A 15,684-nucleotide genomic window follows, 5' to 3' on the forward strand; every position below is an offset into this window, starting at 1 on the left:
CAGGGATGTCGCAATGTAAGGAGGAGACCGAGAAGGAGGAACCAGTGGGGGGGGGGGAAATGAGAAGGAAGACTTGGGACCAAGATTTGGGGATGAAAAAAATGTGATCCAAAAGAATTTAGCCAACAAAAGGCCTGAACGCTCTGCATTTGAATCACGAACTGAGAGGTGATTAGAGACTTTTGTGGGACCAGACTTAAGAGAGGTGGGCAGGAGCTCATGGGTGGGATGCTAAGGACCAAAAGAAAGATAAGGTGGCAGCTGCCAGTCTGCGTCCCGGGGCGGCAGAATTCCATAGAAACTCCTTTCGAACTTTGCCCCAGAGCTAGCTCTAGCTAGTAGCTAGAGTTCTTCTTCTTCTTAGCTAGTAGCTAAGTTCCATACTCAGAACTAAAAAGAATACTTGAAGGCGAGAGGGAGAGAAAAAGAGCATAACTGTGGGGAGCAAGCTGGGACTGCCATTTTAGAACCGTCCTTGTGGTTTCCCCATAAGTGGAAAAGCAGCTTTCCAGCACGATCTGCTCCAGGATGGCTGTTTCAGGGCGAGCACCCAGCAGCCGTTGACGGGAAGCGGAGGGAAGGCGGGGTGAGAGCAGCAGACGCAGAGGCGGGACCCTACAAAGAGCAAATGAGTGATATTTCCTTGATGCCTAAGGAGCATCCAAGCAGAGAGGCGGTTCTGGGCAGCTTCCTTTAAACTTCTTTAAACAGCTTCTAGGAGCGAGAGTCTGGGAGAACGGACTCTTCCCCAACACTCTTCAAGTGCTCATTTCACCCCCCACACCCAGACCCCCTGCTTTCTCACTCTTCTCATAGCCTCTGCTCTCTTCCATTACCTACTTCTAGCTCTTGCTTTTCTCTTAGCTCTTTTCTCCACCCATAGTCGGCCTCGTCACACCCAGACAACCGCCGGGACAAACTGTCCCACTCCCTTCCTGAAACTTCGGTTCCACCCATAACACCCAGGCCAGTAGTCCTCATCGTCGTCCACATTTCCCGAGTCTCCACGGCAGGCAGAAAAAGAGAACGACAACACCTGTGTGGCTCCCCCAGAAGGTGGAGTCAGATACACCCACAGCCCTGAAATCCAGGCCGTGAAATGGTTAGAAATGGCAGAATTGGAGCTAGGGTTTTCCAAGGTGAATATGGCTAGGGCGGCGCTTCCGAAACTGATCGTTTCTTCTCACAGTGGGTGAGAATTTGGATTCTCTCCCGAGGGAGTTGTGTTCTAACTGGTGGAGCGCACCTTGGTACTAGTGATCCGCCTCCTAATTTGTTAGCTTCCTGGGAGAATAGGGTAGGAGAGGGTGGTAAATCCATTTCTCCCCAAGTGTGTGGAATAATAAATGGGACGTCATCTTTATTTTTTTTAATTTTTTTTAACGTTTATTTATTTTTTTGGGGACAGAGAGAGACAGAGCATGAACGGGGGAGGGGCAGAGAGAGAGGGAGACACAGAATCGAAACAGGCTCCAGGCTCTGAGTCATCCGCCCAGAGCCTGACGCGGGGCTCGAACTCACGGACCGCGAGATCGTGACCTGGCTGAAGTCGGACGCTTAACCGACTGCGCCACCCAGGCGCCCCCGGGATGTCATCTTTAAATGCTCAGCTAAGGCACTGAAAAGGAAACGAGTTAAGAAGTGTGGCCCAAAGAAGTAATACAAGTATTCTCATATGAAATCTAATGATTAATATTACTCGGGAGGCAGCAGAGTGTAGTGGGCAAGAAGGTACAATCCAGAGCCAGACTCTGGTTCAGATTTGCTCTGCTGGAGCCAAGTAGTCAACGTCTGGGCGTGACCGTGGCACCAAATCCACAGAGTTAATGCGAAGACTAAGTGAATTAATATACTTAAAGATACCTGCACAGAGTGACACTACATAAATGTTACTTCCTAGTAAGCAAATTAACAGTTAACTAGGTACCTAAAACTATTTTAGTGTTATTTAAACATTCTAGCCTCCTACAATATAGCATGGTGTATTTTAAATTTTTTTTAATGTTTTTATTTTTGAAGGAGAGAGAGAGAGAGACGGAGCATGAGCGGGGGAGGAGCAGAGAGAGAGAGAGGGAGACACAGAATCTGAAGCAGGCTCCAGGCTCTGAGCCGTCAGCACAGAGCCCGACGCGGGGCTCGAACCCATGAACTGTGAGATCGTGACCCGAGCCGAAGTCGGATGCTTAACCGACTGAGCCACCCAAGCTCCCCAAACATGGTATATTTTATATAGCACATAGTATAATAGAACATTTTTTAATTTCTGTCAGTTTTATCTTAAGCCATTTTTCTTATAAACACTTTAAATTTTTTCGATCTAAAATAGGGTTTTTTAAAATGCAGCTTTTTGTGAATGATGTTTGTTCTTTACTCGAATGTCCAGCAACATAAACAGAATATATTTTGTTTTTATCAAAGGAAATAAAATGAGGTTAACATTGAAAATGAACAGCAGATTTTTTTTTAAACCTGGCTTTTGATAAATACACAAGCTATTGTTTTCTACAATAAAATACAGCCAGTGTCTACAATAAAATACAGCCAGTGTTTTCTACAATAAAATACAATAAAATACTGCTATCCTGAGCATGACCAGATTTAATTAATGAAATTTAAAATCCAGATTCCTAACCTCTCTGATGTTTAACGTGTGACTTTAAAGAAATTGATAATCCATCCCTGATTTTACTTTGTAAATATCCAAGTGACATTGAACCAGCTAACTTGGGGTACAAGTAACATATATTGTCCTGCCATCACCTTTAAATGATCTACCAGCCTACACACACACACACACACACACACACACACACACGCACACACACACACACGCAGAGTCAACTGCCCCTTAGTTCTAGATGGATTATCCAGAATTGGGTCATATGACCACCTGTAATTGCAAAGGAGTCGGGGAAAACGAGGAGCACGTTACTTACAAGCGTCTTAGATCAAACATGATTCATCACCTGGGCCTAGGTGTTGCCACCCTGAATGAAGTCAGGACTATGTCCAGAAAAAATTTAAATGTTGGAAAAATTGATCAGAAAAATAAGAAGGGTAAGAATACTGGCTTTGAGTCCAAAAATGCCCAAGTTGTCTCAGGAAAATTTTAAAAGGTGCAGTTACTGACAGTTATATGTACAATCAATATTGATAGTTACATGAGACAGTTACATAGCTTTGAAATAAAAGTAGAATAAATACCACTGTCAAAAAAAAAAATTAGGGCTGTGTTATCAAGGAAAAGGAAAATAAAGCTATTGGGAGGGTAACAGATAATGTCTGTCACAATAATTTACCACTTACTGACAACTTATAGGCACAGGCCTAGCCGCTTGACATGCATAATGTCCTGTAATTTTCAAAAACACTGCAAAATAGTCATTTGTAAATGCTGGCTATTCTCTGTTCCTTTAAATAAGGAAAACGAGCCTCACTAAAGTTGTAAGTACCTTGCCCAAGGTCGAACAACTAGTAAGTGGCAGGCTGGAATTCGAGCTCAGGTCTGATTCCAAGTTCATATTCTTTCTATAGTGTCACACCGCCCATGACTTTACACTTTGTTCCCTGGCCATCCCTAATTCCATCTGGCTACAACACATACCCTTGACTTCATGCTGTCCTGATCACAAAACTACCCCTTCTAAGTCATCTCAATCTTGATTTAGAAGATGGCGTTTTGTCTTTAACTAGGTCAAAATGTTGGAAATATAACAGCGAACAGAACACACAGGTTCCCGATCTTTGAATTTCCATTTTGTAGGGAAGAAAGGCATTTGACATCTAAACCAAGGTAACTCCAGATAGAGTCTTACAGAGAAAATGAAACAAGATAAATGTGGTAGTCGATGTATCTGTGGGCTACAGTTGATGTGATGGCTAGAATGGAGCCCCGATTGCTAGAAGGAGATAGTCTGGTCAAATTGGGGGAAAAGAGAACTCTAGGCAGCTGGCTTACGATGTGCAAAGGCCCTGAGGTAGGAAAGTTCCACGGTACCGCAACTTGTGGAATAATGATTGGAGAAAGACATGGTAAGAAATCGGATTTGAGAGGATCTGTATTTTATTCAAAGTGCAATGGGAATTTTGCCGAGTTTGAAATAAGCAGGGCTAACAAGACCTAAATTTGTTTTCGTCACCACGGTAGCTGTGAGAAGGTAGCTTGACGAAGTGCATCAAGGAAGTGGCAAAATTTGTTTGCTCATTCAGTCTATTTTACTTGGTTTTGCAGTACCACTGCGTTTTGTCACCTTCTCGTGTTTGAGCTCCGATGAACTGTGGCCACTATTTTCTCCTTAAATGCTTTTAAAATACGTGCCTTAACATGCTGGCAAAATTCGCCCTGATATTCAGCATCTCCTCCTACGTGAACAGACTGTATCTACAAGGCAGTCCTGAATCATCAGTTCATTCGGCCTCCGCATCCAGAGCTCCCCGACCCTTCCAGAAAAGAAAGAATTAACGGTCAGTCGCATATCTTTTTATAGATACAGCCTGTCAGAGGTTTAGCTTGGTATCATTTGCCATGATAAATTACAAGCTCCCCCCCGCCTTTTTCTCTGGGTTCATGAAATTAGCATAATAGAAGTAAGATTCTCCCAGAAACTGTGTTCTGGGGTTTGTCAGTGTGTTCCTAATTGAAATTATGAGTGAAGAAAGCGAGGAGAAACACACGTCCCTTTTGGAAGCCTCCACTGTAAATGTACTACGGTTGAATGCTAACTCCTTCTGGAAAAACCATCTTAACTTAGTTGCAGTGGGAACTGATATTAGTGCTAGTGTTCCTTCGAGAGAAATCTAAATGCCTATGACCCCGCCTGTCCCGTTCTGTTCTTTCAGTATCTAAGCCCTTCAACAAAGACTTGCCAGCCATCCTCAGGATGTGCTTTGTGTATCAAGTTTAAGCTTCTCAAATTCTGGTGGAAGGGAGATACGAAGCAGCAGAATGAATTCTTCGTAAATAATTTAAATTTTCGCTGTCATTGATTTGGGTGAAGTTGACTTTATCCACCGGTCACAAGACAAAACTGGGGTCTGGCCGTTAGATGGAGACTTGAACGATGGGCGAAGGACTGAGGCGACTGAGGCCAGAAGGACTCCAAGCAGGAAATCTTGGGCTCATGGATCTTTACGGTCTGAACGATCCTGCTTTAAGGATCCTGCTTTTAAGGGGAAGGTCTGCTTTCGGGAATCTTCAGAGGGTTGAAAACAGACCCCCAGGTGATCAGTGCGGAGAGTGAAGGTTTTCAGTCACAATATCCCATTCAAGCATTCGTGCACATTTGAAGGAAAGAAAAGAAACCACACGATATTTAGTGCCTTTTAAGCCCAGATAAAAACACACACCAACCCCTCGACTTCCTGGCCTAATACGCCTCGGGTATGGTTGTAAAGCCTGGTCCAAACTATAGGAACAATGAACCAGGAAGCCTTGGTGCAATTGCAGGGTTTCTGTAGGTCCCCGATTGTGAGTTAGTCTCAGCGGCCAAAACAGTGGTTTATAAAACGTTGGGGGAAATGGGTTTTTTATTCCATTCTCTAGATTCCAAATAAATCCTGGCTATTAGGGATTGCTGGCCAGTACTTGGTTTATCTACATCACCTCCTGTTAATTAAACAAACACAAGATTAAGGCAGCTGCGGTTGGTTATCCCACACATTTTCGCTTTCGTTTATTTGCTTATTTATTTTTAAGAGAGCGCAAGTGGGGGAGGGGCAGAGAGAAGGGGGCAGGGGATCCGAAGCGGGCTCTGCCTGGACAGCGGGGAGCCCTCTGTGGGGCTCGAACTCACAAACCGTGGGATCATGACCCGAGGAGAAGTCGGACGCTCAACCAACTGAGCCACCCAGGTGCCCCCTATGCATTTTCAATGGCAACGGACTATATTAGTTGCTGTTTTAGGTCTTACTGGTTTGATAAATATATTTGTAGAGCTCAGAATCTCAAACAACTGTTAGGATCTCATTCCCCACCCATCTATTCTTCATCTCATCCTTCATCCTGCAACCTCTCCTTCCTCCCCACCCACACACAGCCATGCTGCTTATGTGCTTTGTCGATCTGAAGGCAATAACACTTGTGATCTAACCATGTGACTTTCTCTTCTTGGCAAGCCAAACAAATCACTGCCTATTTCTGTACTTCCCTCTCCTTTTATCAGTGATCGGGCCGGGGGCGGGGGTGGGTGGTAATCATCCTGGCCGCCTACTTTGTTTTCATGGGTTTGGAGAGGACTGACATTCGTGGAACATTGGAAACAAAGAAGAAAGCTGCTTATAAGTGCCTCGAATTACTATTTTCACATGTCTTAACTGCCATAACGAGAAGGAAAATCTTCCCAATTGGGAAGGCTTTCTGAAAATTAGCCCCACTGCACCAAACCTTTGATCCCCTGGTCAAACTGTCAATCTCTTGAGAACTCAGCTTTCTTGTGAAATTTCCAGGCTGTTCCCCAAACAATTGGTTGCATAAGTTTGAGAGCCAGACCCACAGAGCTTCTCTGCATTTTGGAAAGTTCCCTAAACAGACATAGGTAACGATAGCACGAGCACGGAGACCGGGGAGTGGGGCTGCCCTGCCCTCCCCAGCACACAGCTCGCTTTTTGCTTTGCCTTGCCACCTCTTGTTTTTATTTTCTCCTCCTACCCTTCTTTCTCCAGTCCCCTCTTCTCTTCTATCCTTTGTTTCCTCCCCACACAACACCTCCAGGCCTTGGACCAGGCTCTGACATCACCTGCTTTGCTTCGGCGGGTCTGCCCCTTGACGTGGGGATGCAAGATGTTTCCACCATCAACGAAAACCCAGATGGGACACCATGTATGACACCTGGAGGTGAAGTTCTTGGTGGCCAACTGCTTCAAGGAAATTTTTTTTTTCACAATGTTTCTGAACTTTTGCCTCCCCAAGGAGTTAAAAACGGGGCCAACATTATGTAAAGTGCCATGCCAAATAACTGAAAACAAACAGTTGGTATACTGTCGGACCGTGCTAGTTTTCACTTTTCTGAAGTGTGAGGTCAAAAGTCTGATTCCTTTGTGTTGAAAGCAGGGTTTGTTTGCTAAATTGGAATACATATAAATGGAAAATAGATTGGATAAAAAAATTTTTTAAATGTGTAACAAATTATACATCTAACTTTATTATACATTTATAATTTACTTTGGTGTAGACTCCTTCTTGATTTAATAATAAAAGGCACTATGCATGCTATTCTGTGTGTTTTTTATATCAGTACATAAGCTTATAGCTTGCCAGTTTTATGTACAATTAAGAAGTGTATAAAACTGACTTTTTGCAGTATTTTTGCACTGTTTCCTTTCGATTTTATAGTGTCTTATTTAGATCAGTCCTAATTGCATGTTCCTTATATTTTCTCCGCCCTTGTCATTGCTGTAAAATGTCTTATACGTGACTACAAACGTGAGATCTTTATTCTAGCCTTTTTTGTAAAAGATTATCCATTGATTTCCATATGCAAGAAGCCATTTTAGAGGAAAAAATCATAAATCCCAATAAAACCATAAATAACAATTATAAATAAATTTTAATAATTACCATAATAATAATAAATATAAAATAATATACATTTGTGTTTATTAAATATAAAATCAATAAGAAACATAGGTAAGCAATTATAAATTTGGGAATTGAAAAAATAGATTCAAATATGCAAATTGAGATAAATGGTATTATTGAGACTTTTCATCTATTAAAAGCTTTCGAAATAAATCATAAACTGATTTCAAGGAGCAATCTTAAGTGAGTGATGTTTATCAATATAAATTAACTTAGCGCCTCTTGTTTGGGAGATTCTTATATGTTCTCTCTTTTTTTTTTAATTTTTTTTAACGTTTATTCATTTTTTGAGAGACAGAGCGTGAGTGGGGGAGGGGCAGAGAGAGGGAGACACAGAATCCGTAGCAGGCTCCAGGCTCTGAGCTGTCAGCACAGAGCCCGACGCAGGGCTTGAACTCACGGACCATGAGATCATGACCTGAGCCAAAGTAAGACACTCAACCGTCTGAGCCACCCAGGCGCCCCAATATATTCTGTCATTTGTAAGTGATAGTCTTTGACATTTCATAATTAGTAGGACCTCCTGTATGAGCATAAATGAGAAGCTATATATATACATATAATTGGATCAGAATTCCTGAAGATTAAAACATATCTAAAAAGAACTCTCCCAATGAGCTCATCCCCACACCAAAGGTTTTAAAGAGGTGTCTATAATTGTTCTGTCACCTCCTGCTGCATTCCCCTCTTTCGACTCTGGGAGAAGACTCTCACCTCTTTCGACTCTGGGAGAAGGTTCCATGGACTAGGTTAAGAACCATATACATCAGCCTGTTCAAATAATTATACTTACTCTTTGCAGACACAGTTTTAAGGAAACCAATTCCAGAGATTTGATTTCTATATCACTCTTCCCTAAAAGCACTCTGCCTACATAGGTGTCTTCAGTGAGATCTTCGTTGGCCTTCTCTTTCCCACTTCCCTTTGTCCGTAGCCTGTCACCCACTGGGCAAAAGAAAGGTACAGCTGTCCCCCATCCCTGTCGGTGCCATGCATCGTTCTCAGGTAGAATAATCTCAGGGGTCCCAAATAAAGCAACAATTTTAAATATTTGTGTCACTTCATTTGACCAAAACACCGTAAACTGTCACCACCTATCACACTAAGAAATGCAGTATTTCTTTTTCCCAGCACAATTTTATTTTTATATACACTAATTATAAAAAATTATAATTTATGGAGATCGACCTGATCATTTGCATATGAAAAATAGCTGTAGTGATAATACAGAAGAAAATTTGGGCTCTTAGAACTGTAGGGTTACAGAAATCTTTTCTTTTGCTGGGCTAAGATAGCAAAGGGAATTTAAATTTAGACATGAAATTCTTGACAACGGAGATGATAAAAAAATGGAAAAATTTTAATGTTTGTTGCACAGGCATAGGAAAGGGTAATCAATAAAAGATATTTAAATATAAAATTATGTTACATTGGTATAAAATTCTGAGGAAGAGGTAGCATGGAAATACAATTTTAAGGAGGAAAGAAACTGATGAAAAATATCTAATTATTAAAGAGATTTGTATGCCTTTAAAATTAGATGATGGTTGGGGCGCCTGGGTGGCTCAGTCGGTTGAGGGTCCGACTTTGGCTCAGGTCATGGTCTCGTAGTCTGTGAGTTCTAGCCCTGCATCGGGCTCTGTGCTGACAGCTCGGAGCCTGGAGCCTGCTTCAGATTCTGTGTCTCCCTCTCTCTCTGCCCCTCCCCTGCTCATGCTCTGTGTCTCTCTCTGTCAAAAGTAAATAAACATTAAAATAAAAGTTTTAAAAATTTAAAAAAAATAGATGATGGTTGGGGCACCTGAGTGGCTCAGTCAGTCAGTCAGTCAGGTGTCAGTTCAGCTTGGGTCATGATCTTGTGGTTCGTGGGTTTGAGCCCCTCATCGGGCTCTCTGCTTCTGGTGGGGAGCCTGCTTGGGATTGTCTCTCCCTCTCCCTCTGCCCCTCCCCTGCTGGCTCTCTCTCCCTCTCAAAATAAATAAACAAACTTTAAAAAAATAAATAAATAAAAATAGATGATGGCGTACATAATATTGCTGTAGATATATTTAAAAAGAAGAGTAACGGTTTTACTTTAAAATTCAATTTGAACATGCCAGCAACTATATCTTTTGAAACTATATAAATTTATGATTGAGCATTTTAGTTTTGAACTTTAAAATGTGCAAAGGGACACTATAATCTGTCAAAATTATCTTAAGATACATGAGAGAAACAAAGAAGGTCCCTTATAAAGAGAATGGGCTCTGCCTCGTGAAGCTTACATTCCCAGCTGAAAGAAGCCAGACAGGCAGGGAGGGTAAGCGCCAGGTGGCATTTTGTGTTCTTTCAGGAAATACATCCTGTCCTTTCTCCTCCCACCTGGAGGCACCCACCAAGCTAAGAAAAAAGAAAAGAAAAAAAAAAACAACTCAAGGTAGACTATTTCCCTTCTTTAAAAAAAAAAATAATGTTTATTCATTTTGAGAGAGAGAGAGAGAGAACGAGTGGGGGAGGGACAGAGAGAGAGGGAGACACAGAATCCGAAGTAGGCTCCAATCTCTGAGCGGTCAGCACAGAGCCCGATGCGGGGCTCGAACTCACAAACTGTGAGACCATGACCCGAGCCGAACTCGGATGCTTAACCGACTGAGCCACCCAGGTGCCCCGAGACTATTTCCCTTCTAATCTAAATGGAGTTTAATGTATTAAATGGCAAGAAAATACAAATGGATCCCATAGGTTCCTCTATGTCAAGGGCTTCCAGTATTTCCAAGTGACTAGACTAACCTTGTGCTTCTCCTATGTCCAACCACATGCCATTAGCCAACAAAATACAATGCCTAGCAGCAACATACTAACATTTTATCTAAACGAAATCAGGTTTTATAAATGTCCACCGACTGACGAATGGATAAAGAAGATGTGGTTTATATATACAATGGAATACTACCTGGCAATGAGAAGGAATGAAATCTGGCCATTTGCAAGAATGTGGATGGAACTGGAAGGTTTTATGCTGAGTGAAATAAGTCAGGCAGAGAAGGACACATATCACATGTTTTCACTCACATGTGGATCTTGAGAGACTTAACAGAAGACCATGGGGGAAGGAGAAGAAAAACAATTGCAAACAGAGAGGGAGAGAGGCAAACCACAAGAAACTCTTAAATACAGAGTACAAACTGAGGGTGGACAGAAGGGGGAGTGGGGGAGAGGGAAAATGGGTGACAGGCACTGGGTGTTGTATGTAAGCCAATTTGACAATAAATTATGTTTAAAAAAATAAATGAAATCAAGTAAAAAGTACATCACAGAGAGATTTGAATGAGAAAGAAAAACACATAAAGTATTCAAAAGGGAACCATGGAAGAAAGAGACTATGATCCTGCTATGACAGTATAAAGATCTGGGAACTGATTGGATGTGTATGTTACCTAGAGATGTGTGTGTGTGTGTGTGTGTGTGTGTGTGTGTGTGTGTGTGTTGGGAGCAATTTTTCCCTGTGCTGCTACCTATTTGCAGTGGACTGAATGGCTGAGTCCCCCAGAATTCAAATAATGAAGCCTTAATCCCCAGTGTGCTTTTATTTGGAGATGGGGCATTTGGGAGTTAATTAAGTCAGGTAGACGGAGCCCTCACCATTGGATTAGTGCCCTTATAAGAAGACAAACACGAGGGATGGTCTGTCTCTCTCTTTCTCTCTCTCCCCCTCTGTCTCTCCCAGGTGAGGATACAGCAAGAAGGCAACTAACCATTTGCAAGCCCAGAAGAGAGCGCTCACCGGAACCCAGCCATGTTGTCACGCCAATCTTGAACTTCCAGCCTCCAGAACCATGAGAAACAGGTTATTATTGTTGCAGGCCCCCAGCCTGTGATGCTTTGTTACAGCAGCTGGGACCAGCTAAGACCTTGACCTCTGCAGTGAAGCATGCCCAAAGTCTGCCTGACTTGTTCTTCCCTACCACACGCTTTTCTCTATCTCTCAGGGACAGAAAGCCAAGAGCTAATTCAGAGTGTGTTTCTGCACCAAAGCCATTGCTAAGAACACCTAATGCCTGAGAAGAGAACAGGGAGAAATGAAGATAAGAGAAAAAATCTTAAAGGAAAAGGATGCAAAGAAAAAAAGATGAAACCTGGGGAAAAGTGGGAAAAATCAAAACTAAAACCATGAGAGCATATTATCCAGTCTCATTGGAAAGGAATTCTATCCTTAGTTGGATACAAAGCAAATTAATTTTACCCTTCTTGGCATTATTTTAATGCAGTCATTCAATGCTCCCTAAATATCACATTGGAAAAGCCACCTATTGAGTTTTCTGAAGAAACAGCCGGGATGGAATTTTGGACGATGCCTGAGTGCATTAGCTAATTGGAAGGGTTGTGAACTAACTTTCAGTGGAGAACTAATTTTGAGTAGAGTTAGCTCTTTCTAGTGCTCTTGTAAAGATAAAGGGAGAGAGTAAAACCCTATTCTTAGGTTTCACCCCAGAGGAAGATTTACAGTGAAGTTAATGACACTTAAGCTTCTAGGTCTTCAGCTACATGGACTCTATCCAAGGCCCTGAGAGGCCACATCTGTTTTTGTAAATTTTCAGAAGTAAGATATTTGAGCCACAATCAGTTAAGACCGCCGTCTCTTTACATTCTCACTTTCCTGTCCACGCATTTCCATACATTCCATAATTACGGGGTTTGCGGTCATTTCCGTGTGTACGCAGTGATGACTGGCCGGGCTGGTGTAGAAATGGCATCCAGGCCAACTTCTGTGGCCACCTGTGCTTTCTGACCATTGTCACTACACAAAGGTGTGGGGCCAGAGGGCATACTGAAATGGGAACATGTCCTTGGTCCCGGTGTTGGGAGTACATAGGCAGTTGGGAGAGAAGGAAGCTTGTGATTAAGAAGCCAGAAGCCAGTATGAAGAATATTCCTCCAGTCGTCAGTGGTGTAAACCTTCAGATGTGTCACCAATGATGTGCTTTTCATAGATCAAGACAGACCTTCTTCCCTGACAGGGGTATAATGCAGCATGTAGAGTTATAACACGTCGCACATTACGTTTTCCATTGTGATGGGAGTTGTGAGAAATAGAATGTTAGAATTATCAGAGTGCCTATGTTTGTAGAGCACACACTGGGAGCAGTGGTACAGTGAGCGTGACTGCGTTTGAAGCCACAATTGTATTCACCTAACCCCAAAGGAGTAAAACAATAAATTTCAATCGACTATGCTAAAGGAGAGACTCGGCTATCTTTGTAGTCTCTCTGTAGAAAATATTACAAAAATGTTTTAATGTGAAAAGGCAATCAAAAAGTACGCAGTCAAAAAATGTAGGAAGACAACATCGCAATAGGTCAGGCGGTCAATTAGTAAAAATATTATGTTATTTTCTTGGTTTTGTGATGTTCGCAGTATGGGTCAAAAAAATTTTTTTGAGAGAGAGAAAGAGAGGGTGCAAGTGAGGGAGGGGCACAGAGAGAGAGAGAGAGAGAGCAAAAGAGAGAGAAGCAGGGTTCACCGGAAGCGGGTCTCCAGCTCACCTGATGTAGGATTCGAACTGGCGAACCATGAGTTCATGGCTTAACGACGGAGCCACCCAGGCGCCCCTTTAAATTTTTTCAAGTTCTTTTTGGGAATCTCTTTTCTCTTCCTAAATTCTTGTTTCTGCCTACGTCCTTAAATTGCAGAATCTTCAGGCTTCACGAAACCCCATTTGCTCTGCTCCTGAATCCATGCCTCATGGATAGAGGTAAGTGAATGTGCCTCCTCTTGTCTCTGTTCCAAATGACATCATAAGCTTCGCCTCCTGTGCTTGAGGAGCGATCATACAATCGCCCTAAGAATAGGTAGGAGTTATTAACATGCATTTCTTTTTCTTCAACAGAGTGAAATAAGGGCTTACTCTCTGGATTTCCAGATGCACTTAAAATGAAATAATAATGTTGGGCCAGTCTTGCCCTGCTTTAAATTAATCACTCCAGGAAGAGACATTAAAGCTTTCAGACCACCAGTGTGCATAAATGCTTTAGTGCCCCAGACCATACACCCTCTCTTGATTATTCAGGACACAAGGAAAGTTAAACGCAGTAAATGAGGCTGTTTTATGATCCATTTAAATAATCTGAAAAGGAAATTAATACTTTTATTACTTTTTATAAGTGAAAAACTTCCTTAAAAATCTATAAGAGTTCTTTATGTTAGAGTGGTTAGGACTACTCAAACCAAAACATGGATCCAGAGAAATAATGGAAGGTTAGGGAGAGGATGCATGGCCACACAAATCAAAACGGAATAAACAAGAGAGGCTGGAAAGTAATTTGGAGCTAAAAAAAAAAATCACCTCAAACAGAGCCAAGAAAAGTCACTCGATTAGAAATCAGGTTGTAATTTAAACATAAAATATTTCTTAGTCTTTTTGAATAATATGAATTTTTTCTAGGGCTATGGCACTTTGGAAGGGGATTCTGGAGAAAATGTGGAAATAGTTTGTGACTCTCCGCCCACATTGGTCCCTTCAATACGTCTTTATGTGAGAAACATCCTATTAGTCACTTTGCAAACATCCCAAACTTTAAGTGCCCACAACAGTCCAGTAGAGAAAGTAAAAATGTCCTAACGGGATAGAAAAGTTTACTTCTCTGATGTCATCTTTTACCTACGTCTGCCTCAGTCACTTCCAGCCATCCTGGCTGTTGCTCTGTTTTTGAAATACGCCTCGCACACTCCAGTCTCAAAGCCTTTGAATTAACTCTTCCCTCTGCCTAGATTCTACTCTCTGCTAGATTCTACAGGGCTCCCTCCTTTACTGTATTTAGATATCTGTTCAAATGTCACCTTCTCTGAGAGCCCCTACCCCGTAATTCTTTGTCGCGTTAGCTTGCTTTATTTTTCTTCTGAGCATGTCACAGCTTTTCAGTTCTCTCTAAAAGTCCTTAAGAGCTAATAAGCATTGGGAGATGGAACTTAATCGTTGCATAGCTGAAAAGGAACACGGAAAGTAACTTTGCTCTACAAATGTGTCACACAAATGCCAGCTTCTAATCTGAAGCTCCAGCTGCCTCTGGGCCTCAAAGGGTAAAGGAAGGACACAGATACTAGAAGAGGGAGGAGAAAGTTGTGTATAGAAGCTGCCTCAGGAAAAGCAGTGAACTTTGGTTGAGCAACAGAGCCCACTTTGGATGATCCATGAGAGAGGGAGCCGAGGGATTGATGTCCTGACTTCATTCTCCTCCCTCTTTCCAATCTTCTACCAGGGCTCCTGCTGGGCCAACCCAACCAGAAGCTAGAGAGGAGGGAATCCTTTTGAAATAATCAACATAAATCGATGCTTTAGAAACATTCCTGGGGCACCCGGGTGGCTCAGTTGGTTGAGCGACTCTTGATTTCAGCTCAGATCATGATCTCACAGTTCATGGGATCAAGCCCTGAGTTGGGCTCTGCACTGACACCATGGAGCCTGCTTGGGATTCTCTCTTCCTCTCTGTCTGTCCCTCTCCTGCTCATGCTTTTTCATTCTCTTTCTCTCTCTCAAAATAAATAAATAACCCCCCCCCCCCGCAAAAAAGAAAAGAAACACTTCTAACTGTTAGTGTAATCTGGTTATTTTTAATTGTAATCTGATTATTTTTAATTTGGTCTTTTGCATTTTTAAGAGAAACGCATTTGCAGGATTAGTTTACATCAGCTTAGAAGATTCCTGTCTTATTTTTCTTTTATAGTGGAGAGAAGATGCAGAGCTTAAGAGGAATGGGTCGATGGATGAAGACGTTTCTTTCCTCACTTGCACTGGCTTGATCAGACCATCTGCCAACAGGATCTTGCCTGGAGTCTCGGCTCTACCATTTACTAAATGGTTGGAAATGGTGTGTTTGCCAGGCATGTTTGCTGTTGTGTAAAATGAGGAGGACTGGAGCTGAAGTCAGGAAGTCAGTGATGTTATATGTGATGTGACTTCCCCCATAACCGCAAAGGTCTTCAGTAAAACTGCTAAACTAATAACAGATTTAGGAAAAGCAGGCTTTATGTTTGGATAACACAGGATGAATGCAAAACAAGGAAGAGAAAACTAAGAAGAAGGAAACCATCAGGAATTGACAGAAATTACAGGCATAGTTCCAAACTTGCAC

The sequence above is a fragment of the Acinonyx jubatus genome, chromosome E4 (assembly GCF_027475565.1).
Source record: "Acinonyx jubatus isolate Ajub_Pintada_27869175 chromosome E4, VMU_Ajub_asm_v1.0, whole genome shotgun sequence".
Classification (NCBI taxonomy): domain Eukaryota; kingdom Metazoa; phylum Chordata; class Mammalia; order Carnivora; family Felidae; genus Acinonyx; species Acinonyx jubatus.